Source organism: Hypanus sabinus, chromosome 10 (assembly GCF_030144855.1).
Source record: "Hypanus sabinus isolate sHypSab1 chromosome 10, sHypSab1.hap1, whole genome shotgun sequence".
Classification (NCBI taxonomy): Eukaryota; Metazoa; Chordata; class Chondrichthyes; order Myliobatiformes; family Dasyatidae; genus Hypanus; species Hypanus sabinus.
In genome coordinates, this window is record NC_082715.1 from 155,685,266 (window position 1) to 155,697,845 (window position 12,580).

Below are 12,580 nucleotides of genomic sequence, written 5' to 3' on the forward strand. Positions count from 1 at the left end.
CAGGACTGTGTCCATGGAGTGGCCTGATCAGGACTGTGTCCATGGAGTGGCATGATCAGGACTGTGTCCGTGGAGTGGCATGATCAGGACTGTGTCCGTGGAGTGGCATGAACAGGACTGCGTCCGTGGTGTGGCATGATCAGGACTGTGCCCGTGGAGTGGCATGATCAGGACTGTGCCCGTGGAGTGGCATGATCAGAACTGTGTCCGTGGAGTGGCATGATCAGGACTGTGCCCTTAGAGCGGCATGATCAGGACTGTGCCCATGGAGTGGCATGATCAGGACTGTGTCCGTGGAGTAGCATGATCAGGAATGTGTCCGTGGAGTGGCATGATCAGGACTTTGTCCGTCGAGTGGCATGATCAGGGCTGTGTCCGTGGAGTGGCATGATCAGGACTGTTCCCGTGGAGTGGCATGATCAGGACTGTGTCCGTGGAGTGGCATGATCAGGTCTGCGCCCGTGGAGTGGCATGATCAGGTCTGTGTCGGTGGAGTGGCATGATCAGGTCTGTGCTCGTGGAGTCACATGATCAGGACTGTGTCAATGGAGTGGCATGATCAGGACTGTGTCCGTGGAGTGGCATGATCAGGACTGTGTCCGTGGAGTGGCATGATCAGGACTGTGACCGTGGAGTGGCATGATCAGGACTGTGCCCATGGTGTGGCATGATCAGGGCTGTGTCCGTGGAGTGGCATGATCAGGACTGTGCCCGTGGAGTGGCATGATCAGGACTGTGCCCGTGGAGTTGAATGATCAGGACTGTGTCCGTGGAGTGGCATGATCAGGACTGTGCCCGTGGAGTGGCATGATCAGGACTGTGCCCGTTGTGTGGCATGATCAGGACTATGCCCGTGGTGTGGCATGATCAGGACTATCCCATGGTGTGGCATGATCAGGGCTGTGCCCGTGGAGTGGTATGATCTGGACTGTGTCCAGGGAGTGGCATGATCAGGGCTGTGTCCGTGGAGTGGCATGATCCGGACTGTGGCCGTGGAGTGGTATGATCATGACTGTGTCCGTGGAGTGGCATGATCAGGACTGTGTCCGTGGAGTGGCATGATCAGGACTGTGGCCGTGGAGTGGCATGATCAGGACTGTGTAAATGGAATGGCATGATCAGGACTGTGTACATGGAGTGGCATGATCAGGACTGTGCCCGTGGAGTGGCATGATCAGGACTGTGTCCGTGGAGTGGCATGATCAAAACCGTGGCCGTGGAGTGGCATGATCAGGGCAGTGTCCCTGGAGTGGCATGATCACGACTGTGTCCATGGAGTGGCATGATTAGGACTGTGTCAGTGGTGTGGCATGATCAGGGCTGTGTCCGTGGAGTGGCATGATCCGGGCTGTGTCCCTGGAGTGGCATGATCAGGACAGTGTCCGTGGAGTGGCATGATCAGCTCTCTGCCAGTGGAGTGGCATGATCTGGACTGTGTCTGTGTAGTGGCATGATCAGGTCTGTACCCGTGGAGTGGCATGATCAGGTCTGTACCCGTGGAGTGGCATGATTAGGGCTGTGCCCGTGGAGAGGCATGATTAGGGCTGTGACCGTGGAGTGGCATGATCAGGACTGTGTCCGTGAAGTGGCATGATCAGGAATGTGCCGTGGAGTGGCATGATCAGGTCTGTGTCCATGGAGTGATATGATCAGGAATGTGTCCATGGAGTGGCATGATCAGGACTGTGTCCATGGAGTGGCATTATCAGGACTGTGTCTCTGGAGTGGCATGATCAGGACTGTGACCGTGGAGTGGCATGATCAGGACTATGCCCATGGAGTGGCATGATCAGGACTTTGTACGTGGAGTGGAATGATCAGGACTGTGTCCACGGAGTAGCATGATCAGGACCGTGTCCGTGGAGTGGAATGATCAGGACCGTGTCTGTGGAGTGGCATGATCAGGACTGTGACCATGGAGTGGCATGATCAGGGCTGTGTCCATGGAGTGGCATGATCAGGGTTGTGTCTGTGGAGTGGCATGATCAGGACTGTGTCAGTGGAGTGGCATGATCAGGACTATGCCCATGGAGTGGCATGATCAGGACTTTGTCCGTGGAGTGGCGTGATCAGGACTGTGTCCATGGACTGGCATGATCAGGACTGTGTCCGTGGAGTGGCATGATCAGGGCTGTGTCCATGGAGTAGCATGATCAGGACTGTATCCGTGGAGTAGCATGATCAGGACTGTGTCCATGGAGTGGCCTGATCAGGACTGTGTCCATGGAGTCGCATGATCAGGACTGTGTCCGTGGAGTGGCATGATCAGGACTGTGTCCGTGGAGTAGCATGATCAGGAATGTGTCCGTGGAGTAGCATGATCAGGACTGTGTCCGTGGAGTGGCATGAACAGGACTGCGTCCGTGGTGTGGCATGATCAGGACTGTGCCCGTTGAGAGGCAAGATCAGGACTGTGCCCGTGGAGTGGCATGATCAGGACTGTGTCCGTGGAGTAGCATGATCAGGACTGTGTCCGTGGAGTAGCATGATCAGGACTGTGTCCGTGGAGTGGCATGAACAGGACTGCGTCCGTGGTGTGGCATGATCAGGACTGTGCCCGTTGAGAGGCAAGATCAGGACTGTGCCCGTGGAGTGGCATGATCAGAACTGTGTCCGTGGAGTGGCATGATCAGGACTGTGTCCGTGGAGTGGCATGATCAGGACTGTGCCCTTGGAGCGGCATGATCAGGACTGTGCCCATGGAGTGGCATGATCAGGACTGTGTCCGTGGAGTGGCATGATCAGGACTTTGTCCGTGGAGTGGCATGATCAGGGCTGTGTCCGTGGAGTGGCATGATCAGGACTGTTCCCGTGGAGTGGCATGATCAGGACTGTGTCCGTGGAGTGGCATGATCAGGTCTGCGCCCGTGGAGTGGCATGATCAGGTCTGTGTCGGTGGAGTGGCATGATCAGGTCTGTGCCCGTGGAGTCACATGATCTGGACTGTGTCAATGGAGTGGCATGATCAGGACTGTGTCCGTGGAGTGGCATGATCAGGACTGTGTCCGTGGAGTGGCATGATCAGGACACTGTCCGTGGAAAGGCATGATCAGGGCTGTGCCCGTGGAGTGACATGATCAGGACTGTGTCCATGGAGTGGCATGATCAGGACTGTGTCCGTGAAGTGGCATGATCAGGACTGTGCCGTGGAGTGGCATGAACAGGTCTGTGCCCATGGAGTGGCATGATCAGGACTGTGTCCATGGAGTGGCACTATCAGGACTGTGTCCATGGAGTGATATGATCAGGACTGTGTCCATGGAGTTGCATTATCAGGACTGTGTCTGTGGAGTGGCATGATCAGGACTGTGACCGTGGAGTGGCATGATCAGGACGATGCCCATGGAGTGGCATGATCAGGTCTGTGTCCGTGGAGTGGCATGATCAGGTCTGCGCCCGTGGAGTGGCATGATCAGGTCTGTGTCGGTGGAGTGGCATGATCAGGTCTGTGCCCGTGGAGTCACATGATCAGGACTGTGTCAATGGAGTGGCACGATCAGGACTGTGTCCGTGGAGTGGCATGATCAGGACTGTGTCCGTGGAGTGGCATGATCAGGACTGTGACCGTGGAGTGGCATGATCAGGACTGTGCCCATGGTGTGGCATGATCAGGGCTGTGTCCGTGGAGTGGCATGATCAGGACTGTGCCCGTGGAGTGGCATGATCAGGACTGTGCCCGTGGAGTTGAATGATCAGGACTGTGTCCGTGGAGTGGCATGATCAGGACTGTGCCCGTGGAGTGGCATGATCAGGACTGTGCCCGTGGTGTGGCATGATCAGGACTATGCCCGTGGTGTGGCATGATCAGGACTATCCCCGTGGTGTGGCATGATCAGGGCTGTGCCCGTGGAGTGGTATGATCTGGACTGTGTCCAGGGAGTGGCATGATCAGGACTGTGTCTGTGGAGTGGCATGATCAGGACTGTGACCGTGGAGTGGCATGATCAGGACTATGCCCGTGGAGTGGCATGATCAGGACTTTGTCCGTGGTGTGGCATGATCAGGACTGTGCCCGTGGAGTGGCATGATCAGGACTGTGCCCGTGGAGTGGCATGATCAGAACTGTGTCCGTGGAGTGGCATGATCAGGACTGTGCCCTTAGAGCGGCATGATCAGGACTGTGCTCATGGAGTGGCATGATCAGGACTGTGTCCGTCGAGTGGCATGATGAGGACTTTGTCCGTGGAGTGGCATGATCAGGGCTGTGTCCGTGGAGTGGCATGATCAGGACTGTTCCCGTGGAGTGGCATGATCAGGACTGCGTCCGTGGAGTGGCATGATCAGGTCTGCGCCCGTGGAGTGGCATGATCAGGTCTGTGTCGTTGGAGTGGCATGATCAGGTCTGTGCCCGTGGAGTCACATGATCAGGACTGTGTCAATGGAGTGGCATGATCAGGACTGTGTCCGTGGAGTGGCATGATCAGGACTGTGTCCGTGGAGTGGCATGATCAGGACACTGTCCGTGGAAAGGCATGATTAGGGCTGTGCCCGTGGAGTGACATGATCAGGACTGTGTCCGTGGAGTGGCATGATCAGGACTGTGTCCGTGAAGTGGCATGATCAGGACTGTGCCGTGGAGTGGCATGATCAGGTCTGTGCCCATGGAGTGGCATGATCAGGACTGTGTCCATGGAGTGGCACTATCAGGACTGTGTCCATGGATTGATATGATCAGGACTGTGTCCATGGAGTGGCATTATCAGGACTGTGTCTGTGGAATGGCATGATCAGGACTGTGACCGTGGAGTGGCATGATCAGGACTATGCCCATGGAGTGGCATGATCAGGACTTTGTCCGTGGAGTGGAATGATCAGGACTGTGTCCACGGAGTAGCATGATCAGGACTGTGTCCACGGAGTAGCATGATCAGGACTGTGTCCGTGGGGTGGAATGATCAGGACTGTGTCTGTGGAGTGGCATGCTAAGGACTGTGACCATGGAGTGGCATGATCAGGGCTGTGTCCATGGAGTGGCATGATCAGGACTGTGCCCGTGGCGTGGCATGATCAGGACTGTGTCCATGGAGTGGCATGATCAGGACTGTGTCCATGGACAGGCATGATCAGGACTGTGTCCGTGGAGTGGCATGATCAGGGCTGTGTCCGTGGAGTAGCATGATCAGGACTGTATCCGTGGAGTGGCATGATCAGGGCTGTGTCCATGGAGTAGCATGATCAGGGCTGTGTCCATGGAGTAGCATGATCAGGACTGTATCCGTGGAGTGGCATGATCAGGACTGTGTCCATGGAGTGGCCTGATCAGGACTGTGTCCATGGAGTGGCATGATCCGGACTGTGTCCGTGGAGTGGCATGATCAGGACTGTGTCCGTGGAGTAGCATGATCAGGACTGTGTCCGTGGAGTGGCATGATCAGGACTGTGTCCGTGGAGTGGCAAGATCAGGACTGTGTCCGTGGAGTGGCATGATCAGGACACTGTCCGTGGAAAGGCATGATTAGGGCTGTGCCCGTGGAGTGACATGATCAGGACTGTGTCCATGGAGTGGCATGATCAGGACTGTGCCGTGGAGTGGCATGATCAGGTCTGTGCCCATGGAGTGGCATGATCAGGACTGTGTCCATGGAGTGGCACTATCAGGACTGTGTCCATGGAGTGATATGATCAGGACTGTGTCCATGGAGTGGCATTATCAGGACTGTGACCGTGGAGTGGCATGATCAGGACTATGCCCATGGAGTGGCATGATCAGGACTTTGTCCGTGGAGTGGCATGATCAGGACTGTGTCCGTGGAGTAGCATGATCAGGACTGTGTCCATGGAGTGGCATGATCAAAACCGTGGCCGTGGAGTGGCATGATCAGGGCAGTGTCCCTGGAGTGGCATGATCACGACTGTGTCCATGGAGTGGCATGATCAGGACTGTGTCAGTGGTGTGGCATGATCAGGGCTGTGTCCGTGGAGTGGCATGATCAGGGCTGTGTCCGTGGAGTGGCATGATCAGGAATGTGCTCATGGAGTGGCATGATCAGGACTGTGTCCGTGGAGTGCATGATCAACTCTGTGCCAGTGGAGTGGCATGATCTGGACTGTGTCTGTGGAGTGGCATGATCAGGTCTGTACCCGTGGAGTGGCATGATCAGGACACTGTCCGTGGAGAGGCATGATTAGGGCTGTGCCCGTGGAGTGGCATGATCAGGACTGTGTCCGTGAAGTGGCATGATCAGGAATGTGCCGTGGAGTGGCATGATCAGGTCTGTGCCCATGGAGTGGCATGATCAGGACTGTGTCCATGGAGTGATATGATCAGGACTGTGTCCATGGAGTGGCATTATCAGGACTGTGTCCATGGAGTGGCATTATCAGGACTGTGTCTGTGGAGTGGCATGATCAGGACTATGCCCGTGGAGTGGCATGATCAGGACTTTGTAGGTGGAGTGGAATGATCAGGACTGTGTCCACGGAGTAGCATGATCAGGACTGTGTCCGTGGAGTGGAATGATCAGGACTGTGTCTGTGGAGTGGCATGATCAGGACTGTGACCATGGAGTGGCATGATCAGGGCTGTGTCCATGGAGTGGCATGATCAGGGTTGTGTCTGTGGAGTGGCATGATCAGGACTGTGTCCGTGGAGTGGCATGATCAGGACTATGCCCATGGAGTGGCATGATCAGGACTTTGTCCGTGGAGTGGCATGATCAGGACTGTGTCCATGGACTGGCATGATCAGGACTGTGTCCGTGGAGTGGCATGATCAGGGCTGTGTCCATGGAGTAGCATGATCAGGACTGTATCCGTGGAGTGGCATGTTCAGGACTGTGTCCATGGAGTGGCCTGATCAGGACTGTGTCCATGGAGTGGCATGATCAGGACTGTGTCCGTGGAGTGGCATGATCAGGACTGTGTCCGTGGAGTGGCATGAACAGGACTGCGTCCGTGGTGTGGCATGATCAGGACTGTGCCCGTGGAGTGGCATGATCAGGACTGTGCCCGTGGAGTGGCATGATCAGAACTGTGTCCGTGGAGTGGCATGATCAGGACTGTGCCCTTAGAGCGGCATGATCAGGACTGTGCCCATGGAGTGGCATGATCAGGACTGTGTCCGTGGAGTGGCATGATGAGGACTTTGTCCGTGGAGTGGCATGATCAGGGCTGTGTCCGTGGAGTGGCATGATCAGGACTGTTCCCGTGGAGTGGCATGATCAGGACTGTGTCCGTGGAGTGGCATGATCAGGACACTGTCCGTGGAAAGGCATGATTAGGGCTGTGCCCGTGGAGTGACATGATCAGGACTGTGTCCATGGAGTGGCATGATCAGGACTGTGTCCGTGAAGTGGCATGATTAGGACTGTGCCGTGGAGTGGCATGATCAGGTCTGTGCCCATGGAGTGGCATGATCAGGACTGTGTCCATGGAGTGGCACTATCAGGACTGTGTCCATGGAGTGATATGATCAGGACTGTGTCCGTGGAGTGGCATTATCAGGACTGTGTCTGTGGAGTGGCATGATCTGGACTGTGACCGTGGAGTGGCATGATCAGGACTATGCCCATGGAGTGGCATAATCAGGACTATGCCCATGGAGTGGCATGATCAGGACTGTGACCATGGAGTGGCATGATCAGGGCTGTGTCCATGGAGTGGCATGATCAGGGTTGTGTCTGTGGACTGGCATGATCAGGACTGTGTCCGTGGAGTGGCATGATCAGGACTATGCCCGTGGAGTGGCATGATCAGGACTTTGTCCGTGGAGTGGCATGATCAGGACTGTGTCCATGGACTGGCATGATCAGGACTGTGTCCGTGGAGTGGCATGATCAGGGCTGTGTCCATGGTGTAGCATGATCAGGACTGTATCCGTGGAGTGGCATGTTCAGGACTGTGTCCATGGTGTGGCCTGATCAGGACTGTGTCCATGGAGTGGCATGATCAGGACTGTGTCCGTGGAGTGCCATGATCAGGACTGTGTCCGTGGAGTGGCATGAACAGGACTGCGTCCGTGGTGTGGCATGATCAGGACTGTGCCCGTGGAGTGGCATGATCAGGACTGTGCCCGTGGAGTGGCATGATCAGAACTGTGTCCGTGGAGTGGCATGATCAGGACTGTGCCCTTAGAGCGGCATGATCAGGACTGTGCCCATGGAGTGGCATGATCAGGACTGTGTCCGTGGAGTGGCATGATGAGGACTTTGTCCGTGGAGTGGCATGATCAGGGCTGTGTCCGTGGAGTGGCATGATCAGGACTGTTCCCGTGGAGTGGCATGATCAGGACTGTGTCCGTGGAGTGGCATGATCAGGTCTGCGCCCGTGGAGTGGCATGATCAGGTCTGTGTCGTTGGAGTGGCATGATCAGGTCTGTGCCCGTGGAGTCACATGATCAGGACTGTGTCAATGGAGTGGCATGATCAGGACTGTGTCCGTGGAGTGGCATGATCAGGACTGTGTCCGTGGAGTGGCATGATCAGGACACTGTCCGTGGAGTGGCATGATCAGGGCTGTGCCCGTGGAGTGACATGATCAGGACTGTGTCCATGGAGTGGCATGATCAGGACACTGTCCGTGGAGTGGCATGATCAGGACACTGTCCGTGGAGTGGCATGATCAGGGCTGTGCCCGTGGAGTGGCATGATCAGGACTGTGTCCGTGGAGTGGCATGATCAGGACACTGTCCGTGGAGTGGCATGATTAGGGCTGTGCCCGTGGAGTGACTTGATCAGGACTGTGTCCATGGAGTGGCATGATCAGGACTGTGTCCGTGAAGTGGCATGATTAGGACGGTGCCGTGGAGTGGCATGATCAGGTCTGTGCCCATGGAGTGGCATGATCAGGACTGTGTCCATGGAGTGGCACTATCAGGACTGTGTCCATGGAGTGATATGATCAGGACTGTGTCCGTGGAGTGGCATGATCAGGACTGTGTCTGTGGAGTGGCATGATCAGGACTGTGACCGTGGAGTGGCATGATCAGGACTATGCCCATGGAGTGGCATGATCAGGACTATGCCCATGGAGTGGCATGATCAGGACTTTGTCCGTGGAGTGGCATGATCAGGACTGTGTCCATGGACTGGCATGATCAGGACTGTGTCCGTGGAGTGGCATGATCAGGGCTGTGTCCATGGAGTAGCATGATCAGGACTGTATCCGTGGAGTGGCATGATCAGGACTGTGTCCATGGAGTGGCCTGATCAGGACTGTGTCCATGGAGTGGCATGATCCGGACTGTGTCCGTGGAGTGGCATGATCAGGACTGTGTCCGTGGAGTGGCATGATCAGGACTGTGCCCGTGGAGTGGCATGATCAGGACTGTGTCCGTGGAGTGGCATGATCAGGACTGTGTCCGTGGAGTGGCATGATCATGACTGTGTCCGTGGAGTGGCATGATCAGGACTGTGTCCGTGGAGTGGCATGATCAGGACACTGTCCGTGGAAAGGCATGATTAGGGCTGTGCCCGTGGAGTGACATGATCAGGACTGTGTCCATGGAGTGGCATGATCAGGACTGTGTCCGTGAAGTGGCATGATCAGGACTGTGCCGTGGAGTGGCATGATCAGGGCTGTGTCCGTGGAGTGGCATGATCAGGGCTGTGTCCGTGGAGTGGCATGATCAGGAATGTGCTCATGGAGTGGCATGATCCGGGCTGTGTCCATGGAGTGGCATGATCAGGACAGTGTCCGTGGAGTGCATGATCAACTCTGTGCCAGTGGAGTGGCATGATCTGGACTGTGTCTGTGGAGTGGCATGATCAGGTCTGTACCCGTGGAGTGGCATGATCAGGACACTGTCCGTGGAGAGGCATGATTAGGGCTGTGCCCGTGGAGTGGCATGATCAGGACTGTGTCCGTGAAGTGGCATGATCAGGTCTGTACCCGTGGAGTGGCATGATCAGGACACTGTCCGTGGAGGGGCATGATTAGGGCTGTGCCCGTGGAGTGGCATGATCAGGAATGTGCCGTGGAGTGGCATGATCAGGTCTGTGCCCATGGAGTCACATGATCAGGACTGTGTCAATGGAGTGGCATGATCAGCACTGTGTCCATGGAGTAGCATGATCAGGACTGTGTCCATGGAGTGGCATGATTAGGACGGTGCCGTGGAGTGGCATGATCAGGACTGTGTCCATGGAGTGGCCTGATCAGGACTGTGTCCATGGAGTGGCATGATCAGGACTGTGTCCGTGGAGTGGCATGATCAGGACTGTGTCCGTGGAGTGGCATGAACAGGACTGCGTCCGTGGTGTGGCATGATCAGGACTGTGCCCGCGGAGTGGCATGATCAGGACTGTGCCCGTGGAGTGGCATGATCAGAACTGTGTCCGTGGAGTGGCATGATCAGGACTGTGTCCGTGGAGTGGCATGATCAGGACTGTGCCCTTAGAGCGGCATGATCAGGACTGTGCCCATGGAGTGGCATGATCAGGACTGTGTCCGTGGAGTGGCATGATGAGGACTTTGTCCGTGGAGTGGCATGATCAGGGCTGTGTCCGTGGAGTGGCATGATCAGGACTGTTCTCGTGGAGTGGCATGATCAGGACTGTGTCCGTGGAGTGGCATGATCAGGTCTGCGCCCGTGAAGTGGCATGATCAGGTCTGTGTCGTTGGAGTGGCATGATCAGGTCTGTGCCCGTGGAGTGACATGATCAGGACTGTGTCAATGGAGTGGCATGATCAGGACTGTGTCCGTGGAGTGGCATGATCAGGACTGTGTCCGTGGAGTGGCATGATCAGGACACTGTCCGTGGAAAGGCATGATTAGGGCTGTGCCCGTGGAGTGACATGATCAGGACTGTGTCCATGGAGTGGCATGATCAGGACTGTGTCCGTGAAGTGGCATGATTAGGACTGTGCCGTGGAGTGGCATGATCAGGTCTGTGCCCATGGAGTGGCATGATCAGGACTGTGTCCATGGAGTGGCATGATCAGGACTGTGTCCATGGAGTGGCATTATCAGGACTGTGTCTGTGGAGTGGCATGATCAGGACTGTGACCGTGGAGTGGCATGATCAGGACTATGCCCGTGGAGTGGCATAATCAGGACTTTGTCCGTGGAGTGGAATGATCAGGACTGTGTCCACGGAGTAGCATGATCAGGACTGTGTACGTGGAGTGGAATGATCAGGACTGTGTCTGTGGAGTGGCATGATCAGGACTGTGACCGTGGAGTCGCATGATCAGGGCTGTGTCCATGGAGTGGCATGATCAGGACTGTGCCCGTGGCGTGGCATGATCAGGACTGTGTCCATGGAGTGGCATGATCAGGGTTGTGTCCGTGGAGTGGCATGATCAGGACTGTGTCAATGGAGTGGCATGATCAGGACTGTGTCCGTGGAGTGGCATGATCAGGACTGTGTCCGTGGAGTGGCAGGATCAGGACACTGTCCGTGGAAAGGCATGATTAGGGCTGTGCCCGTGGAGTGACATGATCAGGACTGTGTCCATGGAGTGGCATGATCAGGACTGTGTCCGTGAAGTGGCATGATCAGGACTGTGCCGTGGAGTGGCATGATCAGGTCTGTGCCCATGGAGTGGCATGATCAGGACTGTGCCCATGGAGTGGCACTATCAGGACTGTGTCCATGGAGTGGCATAATCAGGACTGTGTCTGTGGAGTGGCATGATCAGGACTGTGACCTTGGAGTGGGATGATCAGGACTATGCCCATGGAGTGGCATGATCAGGACTTTGTCCGTGGAGTGGAATGATCAGGACTGTGTCCACGGAGTAGCATGATCAGGACTGTGTCCGTGGAGTGGAATGATCAGGACTGTGTCTGTGGAGTGGCATGATCAGGACTGTGACCATGGAGTGGCATGATCAGGGCTGTGTTCATGGAGTGGCATGATCAGGACTGTGCCCGTGGAGTGGAATGATCAGGACTGTGTCCACGGAGTAGCATGATCAGGACTGTGTCCGTGGAGTGGAATGATCAGGACTGTGTCTGTGGAGTGGCATGATCAGGACTGTGACCATGGAGTGGCATGATCAGGGCTGTGTTCATGGAGTGGCATGATCAGGACTGTGCCCGTGGCGTGGCATGATCAGGACTGTGTCCATGGAGTGGCATGATCAGGGTTGGGTCTGTGGAGTGGCATGATCAGGACTGTGTCCATGGAGTGGCATGATCAGGACTGTGTCCGTGAAGTGGCATGATCAGGTCTGTACCCGTGGAGTGGCATGATCAGGACACTGTCCGTGGAGGGGCATGATTAGGGCTGTGCCCGTGGAGTGGCATGATCAGGAATGTGCCGTGGAGTGGCATGATCAGGTCTGTGCCCATGGAGTCACATGATCAGGACTGTGTCAATGGAGTGGCATGATCAGCACTGTGTCCATGGAGTAGCATGATCAGGACAGTATCCGTGGAGTGGCATGTTCAGGACTGTGTCCATGGAGTGGCCTGATCAGGACTGTGTCCATGGAGTGGCATGATCAGGACTGTGTCCGTGGAGTGGCATGATCAGGACTGTGTCCGTGGAGTGGCATGAACAGGACTGCGTCCGTGGTGTGGCATGATCAGGACTGTGCCCGCGGAGTGGCATGATCAGGACTGTGCCCGTGGAGTGGCATGATCAGAACTGTGTCCGTGGAGTGGCATGATCAGGACTGTGTCCGTGGAGTGGCA

The 12,580-nt window shown here is 55.8% G+C and overlaps 1 protein-coding gene across 2 annotated transcripts in view; it reads left to right on the forward strand.

The window, feature by feature from the left end:
• Positions 1–12,580, forward strand: part of LOC132401263 (glutathione hydrolase 1 proenzyme-like) — a 572,601-nt gene that overhangs the window by 425,023 nt on the left and 134,998 nt on the right. The gene's annotated exons all lie outside the window — the stretch shown is intronic.